The following is a 20,251-nucleotide window of genomic DNA, read 5'->3' as shown; positions in this document are numbered from 1 at the left end:
AAAATTATCGCGTTAACGGGCGGTAATCAATTTTTTTTTAATTAATCACATTAAAATATTTGACGCAATTAACGCACATGCCCCGCTCAGACAGATTTAAATGCCAGTACAGTGAAATGCCCACGTGTTGTGTTTTATGGAGTTTTGCCGCCCTCTGCTGGCGCTTGGGTGCAACTGATTTTATAGGCTTCAGCACCCATGAGCATTGTGTAAGTAATTATTGACATCAACAATGGCGGGCTACTAGTTTATTTTTTGATGGAAAATTTTACAAATTTTATTAAAACGAAAACATTAAGAGGGGTTTTAATATAAAATTTCTATAACTTGTACTAACATTTTTCTTTTAAGAACTACAAGTCTTTCTATCCATGGATCGCTTTAACAGAATATTAATAATGTTAATGGCATCTTGATGATTTATTGTTATAATAAACAAATACAGTCCTTATGTACCGTGTGTTGAATGTATATATCCATCTTGTGTTTTATCTTTCCATTCCAACAATAATTTACAGAAAAATATGGCATATTTTATAGATGGTTTGAATTGCGATTAATAGCGATTAATTATGATTAATTAATTTTTAAGCTGTAATTAACTCGATTAAAATTTTTAATCGTTTGACAGCCCCAATATATATATATATATGTTATGCTATAACAAATTGTTCAACAATGCAAAAAAGTGTTAAAGAAATAACTATGGATCAAAATTCAGGACATATACATTCATCCATTCATTCCTTCAGCTTCTGTGCTGCTTATTCTCAGGTAGGGGTGCTGGAGCCCAACCCAGCTAACTTGGCAGGGCACACCCTGAGTTGGTTGCCCACCAATTGCAGGACACAATGAGACAAACAACCATTTATGCACACGCTCATACCTGTGGACAATTTTGAGTGGTAAATCAGCCTAGCATGCATGTTTTGGGATGCGGGCGGAAATCTACACAGGCACAGAGAGAAGATGGAAACTCCAAAAGGTAAGCCAAAGCACTGGTTTGAACCATTGATCTCAGAACTGTGAGGTGGACGTGCTAGTCACCTGAAGAATGCATATTTTCAAAAAGAAAAAGGAAAAAAAATGGAAGGAATTTCCTCAACATTCAATTTATGAAAAAAACAGCCAATGACCACTACGAGGTCCAAACCGCCTGCATTGCACTAATGGAAGACGAGCGTTTTCTTGGTGTCTTTTTTATTTTATTTTATTTTTTGGCAGTGGATGGTTGATATGACATTTTTTGGCCATATATATAGAGAATATGGCTGTGAGTGTTGTTATATTTCTTGTCTATGACAAGAAATGTGGTGGGGTTTGTTAATATTTTGGTCTTTTAAGAGTTAAATACGGCGGATTTCTATTAGCTCTTCATTTGTGTCCGTTGTGTATTACCATTAGTTTAGCGGGGAAACATTTGGAAAAATAAATATATTTTGTATTTTAATCCTCAGTATTTGAAATGTCCTTGTTTTGTTTGTTTAATGTCGTGGTTGACCTCAGTTGGAGTGTAATAAACATCTTGGGCCTCATAGGATAATTGGTGTACCAGGAACTGTGCCAACAGTGACAAAGGTTCCACGTTGCTTGGTCAGAACGCAAATTGCAATTAAATATGCGTGTTTTTCTTTTCTCCAACGCATTTTTTCTTTTTTTTTTTTTTTTTTTAAATGAATCAACATTAATGTGGTAACGTCCCGTCATTAATAGTCATTAGTAGTTGCCTGAAATTGGTAATTTTTTACATTAAAACAAGAAATGTATCAGGGTAAAATGATGAATTCATCACATTATAACATTGTGAAAATGTTCACATTCTTGCATGAAATGTAGCGTAAAACTAATCAGTTTATCACATTAATATATTGTGAAATATATCACACTAAAACAAGAATTTTATTGTGTTCAAATTATTATTTTTTTTCTGATAAATTATATAAATCCTTGAAAATTACAAATGTATCCTTTAAAAATATATATACCGGTATATTTTTTTTGCATCGTAATGTGAAATTCATCATGTTACAATATAAAATTCATCATATTAAAAAGTACCTTACACAAATGAGATGATAAGAGACAAGTAGATTTTATTAACTCATTAGCTTCCATTGTTGGCGATAGAGATCTAAACCATTTTGAATGGAAGGGGCCAGCAGCGAGTCCCAGTTAGTATTGTTTTCGGCAGCCATTTTAATTTTCTTCTTAGTCTTTTGGACAAAAATACTTATTAGTCTTAGTCATATTTTACTCATTTCAAAAGATGTTTGTCTTCATCTAGTATTACTCAGACAAATTTCGTCTAGTTTTAGTCGACAATTCTAAAAATGTTTTTGTCTATAAACCTCAAAAGTTTTAGTACATTAATAAATAAATAAATAAAAGAAGGTTTCCAACAATTTTGAATGAACATGACAGACGAGCACATAACTGTAGTCTACAAGGACGTCACCATTTTCATGATGATAATACACACTCAGCTGGAAAACAGCACATTATTTGCAATTAATTAAACTCAACTGGACGCCACAAACTGTATGTTAATTTTTTTCCAAGAGTTTAAGAATACACCGAGTCACAGATCTAAATGCTAATGCTAACGCTATGCTAACGCTACATGTTAGTTTAGTGTGTGATGATTACTCAGCACAAACCTTTAAAGGCTAAAGCAACATGGCATATCTAGCCAAGATAAGAAAGCAAAACTTAACAGGCAGCACCTGACACATATTTTTCACAAAATGAGCCTGGAATGGGTACAGGCTTACTTACCAGCCGGTGAGTAAGCCTGTGTATGGGGCGGGGGCGTCGGGGTTGAAAGCGTAGCTCGTCACATGAGTGACACGACCAAACACTGCTAAATGCGTTCTAACTACACATACAATAAGAGAATATCACATATTGTGAATTTATGAAGGAAACTATGCATACCTGTCAAGTTGTACGGTTTCGGCGTAATTTGTACAAGTGAGGAATGATTTTTAAATGTGTACGCCGTATGTTCAAAATTTGTATGTTTTTTGTGCATTACGTTTTTTTTTTTTTTTTCCGTTTGGATTTTGTCCCCATTTCGGCAACGAGACAATGCGCGTTACTATGCGTTACTACATTGGTTGAACGACGCGAGAAAAGTCAGAGACACGGAGAGAAGAGGGTTTGTTGTAACGCTGTAGCAAACGCAATGCTTGGCTAGGTTCCTGACTGTAGCCGACAGCCTAAAATCTATGCCTACATTTCACATTCATATAGAACTACATGCGAAATGATACACCCGGCGGCGTTAGTAAAAAGCCGCCATTTTAAAACAGTACACTTCTCAGAAAGGCTCTGTTGTAATGAACCTTCCTAGCGAACCTAAGTAACCTTTTATCTAAAATGCTCCTAAATCAGCAAAATCTTGACTTGAATCTATCTTTAGATGATGAAACAAGTTTAAAACTTTCACGTCGAAATGAAATAATAAATAAATGACTTCCAAACCTAGCAAAGGTGTTTTTTGTTTTGTTTTGTTTTTTTAGGAAAAAAAAAAAAAAAGAAAGTTAACATCAGGTTAGCCTACTTTGCCAAGTAACGAATTATTCTTACATTCAGGTAATTGAGTTACTAACCCAATTACTTTTTGGGAGAAGTAATTTGTAACTAATTAATTACTTTTTAAAAGTAAGATTAACAACACTGGTCATAAAGATGAAGTCTGCAGAATGAAAAGTGACGAAAGCGGAGATTTTATTCTGCCAATTTGTTGCCGAACTACCTTCAAGTCGAACTGAATTGCGAGCTGAAGTGCCATGAGTGCAGCCATCAAGACATGATAGAAATTGCCAAAAGTGCTACATACAATTATAACAAAAGTCACTGTTAAATTTTAGTACGGTAATCATGATGTAGTTGAAAATATTGATTGTTCTTTGATTGCACCAGGTTATATGTTACAATATTACCAATATATTCATATTATTTTAAAAATTGAGTTTTTTTTTTTCATATTGCACACTGTATACAACATTGTAAGATTAGTCACCAATTTGTAAGGGCATACGTCACTTTTTGTAAGATTGCCAACGGCCTCGAGTTGACAGGTATGTCTATGGCAAATTTCATGTCGTTCTTGTGTCGTCAAACAACAACTGGCATCGATCTCGTTATGTTTTAACATAGACTTTAGAATGGTTTTAGTCTCCCAAGACACGTTTTCAGCGCGTCATCATCATGAAAAAAATTGTTCGTTGACGAAATATTTTCGTTATCGTCATCGTTGACGAAAACAACACTGGTCCCTGTCAAAATGGTTTGGACGTTTATTGCCGTCAACGGTACTAAAACATGATCATTTACAGCCAGCCGTTTCAGTCAGAACAGGAACCAAAAGCAACATCAAACAAAATTGGACCGAGTAAGATGCTTGATTTCTATGCATAAATCACATTTTTCATCTTTTTTTAAATATTCTTCATCATCCTCTTCGCAGAGATGGACAGTGTTTACTCACTATCTGTCTATGAAAACTTTATCGTTTGCTTTCCAGCCTCCTTGGACAAAAAAGATTTTATCGCAATGTGACCTTAAATGATTCAACCAAAAATGAAAATTGCTCACTGGATTCAAAGTGATAAGAGGAGCCTTATGTTCCTGGAACTCAATGAAAACACCACACACACACAAAAAAAAAAGTCTGTGAGCTTTTACGTTGCACTTTGAATTATAAGCGAATAAGGTGAAGTCACGAGTGTGTGAGATGCTAAGTGTCATTGTATAAATCACGTAAAGATGAGTAATGTAACACTGTTGTGGTCTCGATTGCGCGGTACTGCCGTTTCCAGATGTGAAACATTCATCAATTTGGCACCTTTATGAGCTTTGGGTTCCCGCCTATCGTTTTGGATGCACATTTTTATGCAAAAATGGCTTACTGACATAATGTAGACACATTACTGCTCTGAAATGGCTTGTAAGCAAATCATCTGCAATGGCATTTGCGAACAAATAGCACAGGTTTGTTTATTTAGGTGGATATGGGAGCAGAAAAGAAATTATACATGCAAAAAAATGAAATTTTAATAAATGACTTTAAATTACACTCAAAATAACAGAAGACTGAGGAGTCGCTTTCGTATGTGCTGCATTTATTACGAATTAAAAGTGGAAGTCAGCCAGTGAGAAAATTGTTATTGTTTTGTTTGTTTTTTAACAAAGTAATCAATACAATTTGTGCATTGTGATACAAGTAATCGGACTTGCAAGTTAGACCAGATATGAGATGTCATTTAGGCATTTTTTAGCTTTCACTTACAAGCAAAAATTTGATACTAGTGCCTCTATAGTGTAGACTAGCACATTTATTTTAAGAAAAAAAGAAGAGTATGAGTTGATGTTTACTGTCAAACTAAGCATCCAATAAGGAGCATTATGATGATAATTAGTCACTAATTAATAAAACTTTTTCCCTCAAAAATAAAGCATATGTACATAAGTATGAATTACGGTATTCTATTTTTTTTTAAAAAGTGATTTTTAAGATTGTAGGAATTGCACGTTTACTTATTTACACTTCCAAAAATAAGATTACCGTCCCAAAATACGTCTTTTCTTGTCAAATTATAACTTGTCCTTTTTTTTTCAAAATTGATTTTATATTTTGTATGAAAAAACAGTTTTCAATAAACATTTTGTTGTGCTAGTTCTGACAGTTGTTTGTAGCAATTTTTGGGTGCAGAATCCAAATTTTTCTCCTTCACATCAGTTTTAACTATCGCATCGCTCTTTTCTTTAAAAACAAATGTGATACTTTACTTAACAAATGTGCTTCTTTAAAAAAAAAAACACACAGAAATACAGACAGAAAATGATATATAAGAAAGCATGACAACTTGATTGATCAACACTATTATTTTCTACAAAGCATATGGCTACTTATAGCTGTAAGTTAGTAACAACATTGTAGGTAAACTGTGGGGGGAAAAAAATAACGTGACTGGCTTCAATTTTGCAATCAGCGTGAAAATTTTAGTTTTAACCAAAATCTAACTAAGTTCTGGGGGTCAAATCTGGCCTGCCGCATCTGACTATAACCGCTTTACCAGTTAAGGAACTATCCACAGTTCCCAGAACATTTTGGAGGACGATGACGTCATTTTGCGTGTTTGCACATGTAGCAACTAGGGACCAGGAACTCGAGTTCTGAGAACCATTTTAGTTCCTACCATAGACTTCACTATCAGTTAACAGGAAACGGCGTTGGGTCGCTCTGTAGAGGGCCTATTATCAAAAACTTAGAATTGAAATATTTTCAAAACCAATATCGTTAGCGACCTAAAACCAAAACAGGCACCTCCCTTAGGCATATATGAGTCTCCATGAGCAGCGGCATAAAAATTTTTTAAAAAGTCATTCCCTAATAAGATCTCGATTAATTTTTTTTTTTAAGTATAACAAAACTTAAAATGGCTTTTTAATTCTCAGATTTTTACGCTAGATGCCCAAAAATCTCTAAAAAAAAAAAGATAATCCTCTATAGTTCAGGATCAATAGAAATATTTAACATATCGTTTCAGTTTTTGCCCGAAAAAGCCACTTCAATTTTTTTTTCGTGTAATTTTGACATTAGTTTTCAACAGGTAATAATTCTTTAAATTTTCACATCAGAAACTTAATACTTGAGGAAAGCATGCAGAAACATCTTAATTTTACTCAACAAAAGCAAATTTTTCATTTTCTATATACAGTCACAACTTATTTAGGTTGATTTCTGATGTCACTATTGCCTCAGCACGTCTTGTCCTCTTCCTCGTTGTTTTTAGATTGAAAAAGCCAAAAAAAAAATTTGTATGAATGCAAAAATGTCTAAATTACTAGTTTTTATGCAAAAAAAAAAAAAAAAAAAAAACAGCAGTTGGACGAAAAGTACCTTATTATTTGAATGTAAAGGTACGCTTTTGTGTTTAGATACAAAATCCAACATGGCGGCCATCACAAAAAAAAAATTGATTTTAAACTGAAAATTCTTGTAAATAAATGCATAAATCCCAGAATAGCTACAGATTAGAACATAAAACTGTCCAGATTCTTGGTTAAAAGTAAAAAAAATGGGCAGTTTTCATTCATTTTGCACAAATATTTTAATCTAAAGTTACACTATTTTTTTCCATTCATTTCAACGTTTCAAAATGCATGCATGGTGATATTTTATACAGTATAATAAATACCTTGAATCCTGAACCGAATTATTCTTGAGACACTCCTGTCTGCTTGCATGCACTTAAAATTTCGTCCTGTTTCCACCTAAATCTGGCGTTAGAACGCAGCGTGTGTTTGAGTTTATTGCAGGGAAAACTTCCATGACATCTCGTGTAGGGTTGTTCCAATCATGTTTTATTGGTCCCGATCGTTTTAGTTTGAGTATCTGCCGATCCCGATATTTCCCGATCCGATTGCTTTTTTTGCTCCCGATTTAATTCCAATCATTCCCGATAATTTTTCCCGATCATATACATTTTGGCAATGCATTAAGAAAAAAATGCGTGGCTGTCGCGCGCCCGGTGGGGCTTGCGTGCTGCTGGATGTGGTAGGGCATGCTCGGGTTGGGGGTTCCGGTGCCGGGATTGGCGATGCGGCGGCGTAGGGTTGGTCGCCAACGGGCTTACACTCATAAGAGATTCACACGATTACTGGGTTCTAGATCACAGTACTGATTTGTGTACACTCTACCCCTTTCAATCACTTAGCTTATAGTCTTATAGACACCCCCACCCCCATTCTCCTCTTTCACTGGCCAATTGGCCGCCACATGGTGTAAACCGGAAATACATCTCGCTGACGATAGCACCAGCATATTAGTAACTAGTTTAGATGTTCAATGTATTTCTTGTTGTTGTTTGTGTATGTTTCTTTTCTTTCTTCTCTTGTATTTCTTTTCTTCTGTCCCCCCATAATCCCTTCCTGTTTGCTGCTTTGTCATAATAAAAAGGTATTTTGAATGATCACAATGGGAGTATGTCAGACTCTCCATGTGAAACATTAAAACTGTTCAGAATCCGGGCACTTAGACTTCCATTCTCTGTGTCAAACAGCTGAACAGGACAGGTTTTAAAAAAAAAAAAAAAAAAAAAAAAAAAAAAAAAGAATAAAACTCACGCATATATACATTCAACATTACATTACATTACATTACATTATTAACATTCTTTCTGTGAGAGGGCTCCACGGATAGAAAGACTTGTGACTTTGTATATTGTGACTAAATATTGCCATCTAGTGTATTTGTTGAGCTTTCAGTAAATGATACTGTAGCCATGCCAAAATGCATGATGGGAAGTGGAACCATGACTGTGCATAGTGCTACCAATTGATATATCTTCTCTGCGTTGGGAAATAACATAAGATGTTAAGATAAAGATCAATTGCTACCTTGCTTCCCCACATTGCTTCCCATGATATTTCTTATCGTAGGGAGAGGGATTGTAAGGCTTTAGCCAATTAAAAAAAGGCTCCAAAGGCTGCCAAAATTCACTCTACTCATTTTACGCTGCCTTTTATCTCTCTATATAGGTAAAACGGCGCCATTAAAGATTGAGCGCGACAATGCGTGAGTGGGTCGTGCAACGCATGCATTACAGTAATTGCGTTAAATATTTTAACGTGATACATTTTTTAAAAAATTAATTACCGCCGTTATCGGGATAAATTTGATAACCCTACCGTAAGCCTAAACTAAAGACTCTGGATGAGCGTATTATATTATGTCTGTAACGTTAAATACAATTACAAAAACGATTTAATTAAAAAATATACAGTATATATATTAAAAAAAGGCTATGCCGATATTTTTTTGCCAATTCCGATACTTTGAAAATGACGTGATCGGACCCGATTGATCGGCACATCTCTAGTCTCGTCAACTGATGGTGAAGTCATGATCCTACCCTGAGGTAGGGACTTTTAGTGGAGCTGTAGGAACTTGATTACGTAGGTGTTTGGTGATTCGCTGAAATAAGCAGCTACGACCCTTCCTTACTCATGTGTCTCGAGAAGCTGCCATATTTAGAAAAACTATACTGCACTAAATCTGCTCTTCCAGTCTCGTCGTTAGACTCTGGATTTGCTAGCCGTTGGAAACTATTCCCTTCAAACATGAAGGAATTGGCGCTGTGTCCTAAACGGTCTCCATTTCGTTGTTTTCCGTTCAGCTTAGTGTTTGCAGTTTTATTTTGCCAGAAGTGGTTGTGGCATATAAATAATGCGTCACTGGCGCAGACTACGTTTTATCAGTTCGTATCAGGTACAGTACCCATGTGCGAACACGACTGCTTGGCCAAGGATAGTTCCTATAACTACTGGAAAGGCCTATATGTGTGAAATCCATAAATTTGAATAATAATTATTTTTATTTTTAATATGATGATTATGATTTCAAAACCAACTTTCATAACGTTTCTTGAGTATAAAATAATATCTTAAATATCTTATATCTTAAATTCATATAATTTTCTTTTTAATTCCTCAGTGAATTAGTGAACAGATATATCTTTTACGGTATTATTCAGTTTTATATTAACAAAGCTGTTTTTTTTTTGTCAAATGGAAAAAAGAATTTTCGTATAATCTCACTACATTTAACAAGAAAAATCACAATATTTTCTTAGAAATGTTTTCACTTTTAAGATCCCGACTTTTTTCCACGGGAAAAAAAAATCTGCCATTTTTTCTCCTAACATTCCTCAAGTCCAGTCACTCAATGCCTATATTTTTTTCCCCATATCTCTCCTCTGCTTGATAATCAGGTCAATCCAGTTCTTTTCTTGCTTACGGTATCACTAGCCACACCCCTGTTAGTGCTGCCTCTTCCTGCTTCACACACACCTTGCCCTGTCGCAGGTGAGCCTCCGCCTATGAATTCACTGCCGGTTTTAGAATTACCTCTATAGAGTAGCGCTGCCGGGATAAAGTTTCCCATCCGTCTTCGCGAGACTCGGACAAAGTCCTTCCTTTCTTCTGCGGTTTAGTGTTACAACTTTCTACCTGTTCAGGTGAACTACATTGCTCATGAAGCCATGTAAGTAGATTCTTTTTGCCTGTTCTTGTACAAAAAAAAAAAGTTTCTGTTCAAAAATAAGTTTTGCGCCGTCTAAATGGTCTGGATTTGAATGTCCTACTGCCACTGACGGCAACAAATGTTCAATCCAAGGGCTGGCAGTGGTCGTTTGAATGAGTTTATCACTTGCAGACGCCTAATACATTTGAACTGAGAGGGTGGCAGTGAATGAACGTATGTTCATTCGCTGCCAACCCTCCCACCTAAAATGGAATGGACGTTTATCGACGTCAATGGCTGCAAATTAGTTAATCTGGGAGACTCATATCTTGTTCTAATTTATGGAAAAGTAAGAAAAGTGCCTGTCTGCTTTCCTAGAATTTTCTGTGATTCAGAAACATGCCTGAACAAAAGTGACTTGATTGCGTTTTGGCATGCTCAATGTTAATTTGTTGCTCCGAGTAAATGTTTAGTTCACCGTCCGAGCAGAACTGCTCGCTCATGCATCAAATACACTGCCAGTTAGTATAAAAATGTAGTTTTGCACAATGTTATTTTAGCGCAACTATAATATTGTAGTTTTAAAGAGTTTCCGCAATGATCTTATTAGTTTCATTTTGCAGTAAATACCTTTTAACCCCTTCAGACCCGCATTTTTTCTACATAAAACATAAAATCTGAGCTGATTTTTACTTTAGTCAAACACCAGAACAATGTGCAATTTTTTGGTTAGGGATATTTCATGCTTTTATTGGGTATTTTTGGGCTAGGTTCATACCGCAGGTCTTAATGTACAAATCCGATTTCTTCGTGTTTTTCCGAGGGAGGCATTAACTTGACGGTCTGAACATGACAAGAAGTAGACCATTTCAAATCAGTTCTGGGTCACTTTCGTATGTGGTTAAAATCCGATCCGAGCCACATTTTTCCAGAATGTGGCGGCAGTCTGAACTCTCAAGTGTCCCAATTCGGAATTCATGCAGCAATTACGTTAGCAAAGAGCGAGAGCAGCAGGCAGGAAGGCAGCAGTAGCTGTGCGTTAGCGGTATAGCACCTAGCTTGAACTCGGCTTCTACACTGGAGGCAAACTTGATCACAGTCATAAAAAAATAAATAATAAAAAGTAAAGGATAAGCCGGATTAAGCTCGGTTATCTCTATGTGCGCCAAATGAGCAATATTTTAGTATTGCTTACATGGCCAAGTCGGGGCAAACTGACGCACACACATAAGGCTTATTTGTCCGTCATGCATGCGTGTGCATGCGTTCTATCAACCCACATAATCTTTGAATATACAGTGGGGCAAATAAGAATTTAGTCAACCACCAATTGTGCAAGTTCTCCCATTTGAAAATATTAGAGAGGCCTGTAATTGTCAACATGGGTAAACCTCAACCATTAGAGAATGTGGGGGAAAAAAACCAGAAAATCACATTGTTTGATTTTTAAAGAATTTATCTGCAAATCATGGTGGAAAATAAGTATTTGGTCAATACCAAAAGTTCTTTTCAATACTTTGTTATATACCTTTTTTTGGCAATAACGGAGGCCAAACGTTTTCTGTAACTCTTCACAAGGTTTTCACACACTGTTGCTGGTATTTTGGCACGTTCCTCCATGCAGATCTCCTCTAGAGCAGAGATGTTTTGCGGCCGTCGTTGGGCAACACCAACACACCACAACTTTCAACTCCCTCCACAGATTTTCTATGGGGTTGAGATCTGGAGACTGGCTAGGCCACTCCAGGACCTTGAAATGCTTCTTACGAAGCCACTCCTTTGTTGCCCTGGCTGTATGTTTGGGATCATTGTCATGCTGAAAGACCCAGCCACGCATCATCTTCAATGCCCTTGCTGATGGAAGGAGATTTTCACGGCCCCATTCATTCTTTCCTTTACACAGATCAGTCGTCCTGGTCCCTTTGCAGAAAAACAGCCCCAAAGCATGACGTTTCCACCCCCATGCTTCACAGTGGGTATGGGGTTCTTCGGATGCAATTCAGTATTCTTTCTCCTCCAAACAAGAGAACCTGTGTTTCTACCAAAAAGTTCTATTTTGGTTTCATCTGACCATAACACATTCTGCCAGTCCTCTTCTGGATCATCCAAATGCTCTCTAGCGAACTGCAGATGGGCCTGGACGTGTACTGGCTCCAGCAGGGGGACATGTCTGGCAGTGCAGGACTTGAGTCCCTGGCGGCGCATTGTGTTACTGATAGTAGCCTTTGTTACTGTGATCCCAGCTCTCTGTAGGTCATTCACTAGGTCCCCCCGTGTGGTTCTGGGATTTTTGCTCACCGTTCTTGTTATCATTTTGACGCCACAGAGTGAGATCTTGCATGGAGCCCCAGATCGAGGGAGATTATCAATGGTCTTGTATTTCTTCCATTTTCTAATAATTGCTCCCACAGTTGATTTCTTTACACCAAGCGTTTTACCTATTGCAGATTCAGTCTTCCCAGCCTGGTGCAGGTCTACAATTTTGTCTCTGGTGTCCTTCGACAGCTCTTTGGTCTTGGCCATATTGAAGTTTGGAGTGTGACTGAATGAGGTTGTGGACAGGTGTCTTTTATACCGATATGAGTTCAAACAGGTGCCATTAATACAGCTAAGGAGTGGAGCCTCGTTAGACCTCGTTAGAAGAAGTTAGACCTCTTTGACAGCCAGAAATCTTGCTTGTTTGTAGGTGACCAAATACTTACTTTCCACTCTAATCTGGAAATAAATTCTTTAAAAATCAAACTATGTGATTTTCTGTTTTTTTGTTGTTGCTTTTTTCCACATTCTGTCTCTCATGGTTGAGATTTACCCATGTTGACAATTACAGGCCTCTAATATTCTCAAGTAGGAGAACTTGCACAATTGGTGGTTGACTAAACACTTATTTGCCCCACTGTAACACTAAACAGGCATTATTAATATCTGTGACTAGTGTCCTCTTTTTGGAAATCAAAATGTGATCACCTTGGAATGACAGATGACAGCCAATATTTGTAGTCATTTGTTTTGATGCTTTTGTGCATGTGGCTCAGCTTTCACAGCGCCTGTCAGACTGAGAATTAGTGCGCATGCGTAATACTTCAATGAGCTCAATGGACAAAGGCAGTCCGAATGGGCACGCCACAAAAACAGATATGACAAAAAAATCGGAATTGTGCATTAAGACCTGCAGTATGAACCTAGCCTAATGTTAATGTGTTTTTAATGAGAAATGAGCACTTTACGTTATTCCTTTTGAAGTTGCCTTTGGTCAGCCATTTTCAAAGAGCCAAAAATAGCGAAGAGGGCGTGCCAAACCTCATGATTTCCTTTCAATGGGTAAAGTTTCATCCAATCATCGCCCAGAAGTAGCAATAGCAACTAAATTCAGTGTATTTATCGGTTCATAGATGGGAACGCGCCATGTCCTACAGCAGCATGCTTAGGTCTGAAAGGGCTAAAATGCGCTGGTTCCAATGTTTACATCCATGCCTCATTTTGTCTCACTTTGGAAAAGCTGTGGGGACCATAATACTGGTGATTTTTTCTGGAATGGCTGCAAATTGTACCTTTTAGCAGCAAGAGTAAAAGGTGTATTTTCCACCCGCTGCAGCTATTTTAGCAAAATAATTGCGTTTTGCTTTGGGCTCACTGGTTTAAAGTAGAACAATGTTTGTTAAAAAAAAAACAGCAGAGAAAAGCATTAATTAGTTGACATGATGCAATTAACTTGTCAGGTCGTTTCAATTCCCATAAACAAAAACATGGTTGACTTAATGCATGAATTTTTTTGAGTTTAGAAAAAATATTCGAATGATTTTGGCATCAGAGGGGTGCAAATTAGTATCCTTATAGCAGGGTATATCCTAACCAATTTACACAGTAACAAGGGGGTCAGGGGGTGGGGGTCATTAAGTCTTTGCTAGAACAGGTTTAACATTTACCATCGTGAGCCTCACCACTTTCAGGGTCGATCATAAGAAAAAAGTTTGTTTGAACACATAGCACACTACAGGATAATCATTTATGATAATGACTTAGACACAACTGACAATTGGGCCTTTGATGTAAAATCGGGGTGGAAGAATGACTCTTGTTGTACTGCAAATCACAGGATGATCGCTTATGATAGTCTTTTGCAATCAACTGACAATCGGGACTTTTCATACCTTTCATGTCTTAACGCATTTTTACACCGTTATGAGGGAAAGATTTTGAGGTTAGAGAACAAAAATCTGTTTGAACACACACAGCAGCACAGGATAATGACTCATAAGCACATAGACACACTCAACTATCAGATCTTCGATAGCAAATCGGGGAGGAAGAATTGACTCTTAACACACCCCTAATCACAGGATAATATAGTATGATAATCTTTTGTAATTAACTGAAAATCGGGCCATTTAATATCTTTTATATCTTATTCAATTTTTTACACTGTAATGAAGATAGAAATCATTAAGTGTTTGCAATAACAGCTTTAACATTTATGATTGTTGTGCGTCACAATTTTTTAGCGAATGGGAGAGAATAAAATTCTTTGAACGCACGCCACACTACCTGACAATCAGGCCTTTAATGGCAAATTTGGGGGGAATAATGACTCTTAACGTACCGACAATCGAGCCATTTCAGTCTTTGATCTCAAGTTGGTAACATGCCTCAATTCGGCTCGATTATGAGGTTGATTGCAACCTTATTCTGAGTGAGAAAATTTACTTTTAACACACTACACATTGCAGGATAATCACTTAGGCAATAGGGCTGCAGTATTTTGTACCTCATTCCTTCATTCTTTGAACAACAAATAGCTTGTGTCTGCTATTTATATCATCAAATTCACGGTCTTTTTGTAAAGCACACAACAAACGAGGCTGAATAACAGCAAAGCACAAGAGTAAGCATTCTTAAACTGCAACATGAGCCTGTCGTGCCGAGAGCATTTTCCTCGTTTTGTTATTACAAATAACAAAGCAAGGAGTGATTACTTTGCAGTCTTTAAGTGTTTGTGTATTACATTGTAGGGTGAGTTATTGATTAAACGTCGCAGTTCAAGCGCAGGTTGAACAACCGTCTTATCGGACCACACCGATTCCCTTCCCTCTTCACCCCCCGCTTGGGAGTATGTGCTCTGTGTAGGCATGTGTGTTCCATGTGCGTGTCCCTACTTGCATGTGTGTGCTCGGGAAAAAGCTTTTATTGCTTTATCTTCATTCCACACGCAGCTTATTTGTCATTAAGCTGACACTTTTGTCTATTCCTATTACTAGAGTATGTGACGGCGTGGCATGGGCATTGAGTACTCAAATGCAGGAAAACGGGGAGGCAAGGCAAGGTGGTGATCAACTCAAAAATGTTTTAAAAATCGTAACAAAGAAAAAAACCAAGTACAAACAAAAAGACTGGGTATCAAAAAGGGAAGGTTCAAACAGAAATCTGGAGTACTAACGAAAAGTGGGGATCAAAACTTACTTAATCTACGGTAATCAAAACAGAGGACCAGGAAAATGAGGGCTTGGACAGGATATTGGCATAGGATAAACACTTGGATAGGGCTGAAAACACAGACAAGACTGAAAAAGCAGTTTATGCTCTTGCACCCCTCTTTAAAATAAACTGCTGTATTTTAAGCCAAAAGAACTGTTGTGTTTGACAGAACATTATGTCTATATGTTGCCATAGCAGATTCCTGGCGCACTAAGCCTCCGAACTATTTTTAATTTGTTCATTTTACCCTGGAAACCCCCGTTTACAGACGTTGCGCAACCACTTTTGTTTCAAACTAGCCATTAAAAGAAGAAAAGTAATTATATTTATGATTCAAAATGCCTGTCATTTTTAGCTTAGAATCATTAATTGATGTCTAATACTTAGTTTAAAAAAACAACAACTTTAAAAAACTATTCACACGCATATTTTAAAATTTTAAACAAATTACGTCACAACGAAAAATTTGGCGTCTGTAAAAAAGTCACGGATAGCTACCTCATAACTATCGCATAATTGTATCTTTTTTTTTTTTTGTTACTGTCGCATTTTCCCCGATAAGTTAGATCAGGGGGTGCCGATCCGGCCCGAAATGGAGACGATTGCAGGAGTGCCTAAATGTAAAAAATTATTGTTTTTCAGAATGCCACAATCAAATAACTCATTCTGGATTCTTCACAGAACAAAAGTAGATAAAATAAAAATAATAACATAACATATAATATAATTAAAGATGCACCGATACCGATACTAGTATCGGCAGGGGGCGCCGATCCGGCCCGAAATGGTGGTATCGGTATCGGCGAGTACCAACAAAGACGGCGCCGATACCATTTACCAGTCCATTATTATGAAATTTGACCGCAGCCTTTTTTTTTCTCCTGGCGCTCACTACACTCTGTCTCTGTGTTGTGTGATGACACGTGAGCACCAAGTAGCTATCGCTATTGGCCTGCTCCAGACCAATGAGAACGGGCCAATAGCCACTCCTGACCAATGACAAGGCCGCTTGGCGGCGCCGACATGGCGGCGGTCGGGAAATATTTTAAAATTGAAATCCCGTCAATTAAAATCAATGGCTGCATGCAAGATTTGCGGCCTGAAAGTTTTGAGATGTGGAGTTAAATCGGCCAGTTTCAATACCTCAAACTTGATAAAACATTTGAAGACGAAACGTGAACGAACACAACGAGTTTGAGCCTGCAAGAGCAGGACTGCTATCCAGAGGAAGGGCGCTGGACCGGTGCAACAATCTCTGGTCAGTTCACTACGTCAACTTTACTTTGTCTTTTACTTAAAGAAATGCTGCAGTAATTTGGGAACTGTTTCCAAAGTAGGGTTGCCACCTTTCAGAAATAGAAATAAGGGACTCCTCAACCCCCCCCCCCCCCCGAAAAAAGGAGGCTAATAGAGAGACAGGATGCTGTGGTCAATTATTATTACTTATAATTGTTTGCGTCCGCAAATGCGGAAACAAGGTTGGACCTCGAAGCGGACAACAAGCGGGGGATACGTACAAGGGTTTAATGATTGCAAACAAAAAATAACACGCGATCGCGGGATAGTAGAAATAACAAAAGGAGTCCGTGACAGCAGGTCGACGGAGCTCAATACTATAAACTCGAAGGTTTACTAAGACGATAGGCAGCGTGCCAAAAAGCCAAAATAAAAACACTCAAATACCTGCACAGGGTAGAGGTTACAAACGAGTGCAGCACACTAACAGAAAAAACCCAATGCAGGGGCGTAACAAGCAAATGTAGCGAGACTATAGTGCGAGATGTCAAATGGCGATCAGCAAAGCAAATATCTCGGCAGCCTTCTCTGAGCTCACCCGTGCTTAAATGCTGCGTTGATGAGCCTGCATTGGATTCAGGTGCGACGTCAGGAACGCCCCCACTAACAGCCCAGCAACAAAACACAATCTAACCAGCAGCAGAATGTGACAATAATTTCATGAAAGTTGCACTGTTTGGCCTTTGAGAGGTTTTAAAAAAGTTTACTCAGTTCATTCAGAGTTTATTATTATGAACTTTCATTCATTCATTTTCCATGCCGCTTTTCCTCACGAGGGTCGCGGAGGTGCTGGAGCCTATCCCAGCTAACTACGGGCAGTAGGCAGGGGACACCCTGAACTGGTTGCCAGCCAATCGCAGTATTATGAACTTATTTTTACTTTCTTACTGTTGGGCTAGTATTATACTTTGTACTAGTCTTTTTCCTATTTTGCAAAGGTAAGCAACAGCCTGAGACAAAGCCTTGATAGCAATGATTTCACATCCAATTATGTAGCTCTTTGGGGAAAAAAAAAATTATATATATATATATAAACGGGGTGGTATCGGTATGGTATCGGTATTGGCCGATACTGCACAGCCAGGTATCGGTATCGGGGCCAAAAAATATATATATAATATAATATAATAAATAATAATAACACTATTAATTAAATAGATAATAACCAAATAACCCTCTCTGGGTTCTTCACAGAAAAAAGTCGGGAAATGAATAACACTATTGAAAAAAATCAATCAATCTGGTATTGTTCAGGGGGCCGGACCAAATGTGGAGGCAGGCCGTATCCGGCCCGCGGCCCATAGTTTGGGGACCCCTGGGTTAGCTGATAAATAATCAAACCAAAAAAAGAAAAATTGAAAAATAAAGTTTGAAAGGATAACCATATCAAAAAATCTGAAAATCTCAACCGCTCCTTGTTGTCTGCGATTTCTCCATTTCAACCCTTGTTATATCAACGTTTCACTCATAAAATTCCCCAAAAATCCGGCTGTGGCCATTCACAGCTGTGTGTTGACACTCGGTGATACATGCTACATAGAGTTTTTGGATCGAAACAAGGTAAGTATGCGATAATATCTCGTTAAAATCGTAACGTCTTTAATTCTGCTCTCGCGTGCTCTCGCCTCCAGTTAGGGTTTTGCTGTTTAAAATTTTTAATTTTTTTTTAAATGCCCTCCAGTTTAACCCTTTAACACCGAACGTGTCGGCAGCGACGCGTATACGCATATCATCTTTGAAGCTTCGTCACGCTGTAATTATATCACCCACGTGCTGCTGGTTGGTCTCGTTTGAAAGTGCGGAAGTTGATGTCCACACCAGTTTTTATTTGAAGTCAATCGGCCAAGAAAAACGGGAGATAATGTCATTTGAGTTTTATAGTTTTATTGCACTCATAAATATGCATTAAAACGCTGCATGGACCATGTATCCATCTCCATATTTCCATCATTTCTTGTCCTTTTTCAAAAGCGAAAGCAGCACAAAAGACTACTTATCCCAAGAGTCGTTGTGATGTCAGGAAGGACGAACCGAATGTGATCATTTTTAATAAATTTCCGAGCGAGGCGCCAACTATTGAAAGGGAGGCATGCGAAGCAAGCAGCGGCCGGTGTCGTGCCGAAAAATGCGCAACACCGGTTGGTTTGAGGGAGCGACTTTGAAACGTGCAGAATGAATCTAAAACTACATTTAGCACAAGCTAATGCATTATTTCATTAACTCAAGGAAGAAGATGACTCGTATTTGTCGTTGTTTTCCTCTGATGAATCGGCGTCTCGGCGAGTAGAAGTGACAGTAGAGCGCAAACGGCGAAAGAGTAGGCTGTGTGACGGACGCAGCTCCGTGACCTGTCGAAGAAGAAGCTTTATTGAGTGCGCAAAAAAAAAAAAAAAAAAAAAAACTTTATTGGGTCGCATGCCTGAAAAATTTGAACTACTTGTCAATATTTTTTAAAATACTTTTTTTCAATGTTATATATATTTTTTCTTCACTATAATCTTTTCAATTTTTATGTAGATGTGTGCGCGAGAAGCTTGATTGCATGTACGTACATACTTTTGATAAGGTGATGGGTACAACACCTAACTTCACAAAGAGATATCTTCCTAACCCCTTTTTGTGTTGGATGATATTTTTTTTTTTCTCACTATTTTGCACACTATATAGACGGTTTTGACCATAGTATGTGTAAAGGCCAAAAACGCCTATGACCATACCTGCTGTTTGTGTTGAATTGTCAAACATAAAACTATTCAATCTTATTTTTTTCTATTGAATGTTTATCCTAACAAGTTGAATAAATATTATCAAGCTTCAAAACGGTTGGTCGAGCATGTTTGGTTGTCAATGGGACGTCAACATTACAAATTTTGAAAAAAGATTTAGGGATTTTTTTTTTTGTCTTTTTGGGTCCAAAATGTGGATTATAATTGGTCAGTGAAGAAAACAACAGTTTAGACATGAAGTTCAAGGTGTCCTGAAAAAAGGGACCCAATTTGGCCATTGTAAACATTCTTTTCTTTGAAATATAAAGGCAACATCAAATGCATGCAAATTCGGCCAAAATAGGCTTAGGTGTTAAAGGGTTAAATGTTTTCTTCCCCCAGAAAATTGAGATTTTAAGCTTTCCAATGATGCATCACAAATGCATATAGGACAGTTTTGAAATATGGCCAAACTGGGGGTCTCAGAGCGGAACTTCAAGTCACCTAAGTGTTTTCCGCCATAGACATTGACCAAACAAGAACAGACAGCACATGGGAACTTAAATACATACATGGGGTAACGAGACAATGAGACACAGGTGGTTGATACAAGAGGAAGCGGATTGGTCAAGACAAAAGGAAGAGGCCACAACAGGTGAAATCAATGGGAAATCACATGACAATACACACTAGGGCACAAACCTAACAACTCAAGACATGACAGAGAAGTGTTTTTAGGGTAGTGTTTTTA

The 20,251-nt window shown here is 37.7% G+C and overlaps 1 protein-coding gene across 2 annotated transcripts in view; it reads left to right on the top strand.

Moving 5' to 3' along the window:
- Positions 1 to 9,893: 9,893 nt before the first annotated feature.
- Positions 9,894 to 20,251, top strand: part of lnx1 (ligand of numb-protein X 1) — an 85,521-nt gene continuing 75,163 nt past the window's right edge. For both annotated transcript variants that reach the window (XM_057840857.1, XM_057840856.1), the window contains exon 1: positions 9,894 to 10,051. The gene's annotated coding sequence lies outside the window, so the exon portion shown is untranslated. The remainder of the gene's footprint in view (positions 10,052 to 20,251) is intronic.

Source organism: Corythoichthys intestinalis, chromosome 7, assembly GCF_030265065.1.
Source record: "Corythoichthys intestinalis isolate RoL2023-P3 chromosome 7, ASM3026506v1, whole genome shotgun sequence".
Classification (NCBI taxonomy): Eukaryota; Metazoa; Chordata; class Actinopteri; order Syngnathiformes; family Syngnathidae; genus Corythoichthys; species Corythoichthys intestinalis.
Note: the sequence above shows the minus strand (reverse complement) of the source record. Positions and strands in the feature narration are given on the sequence as shown.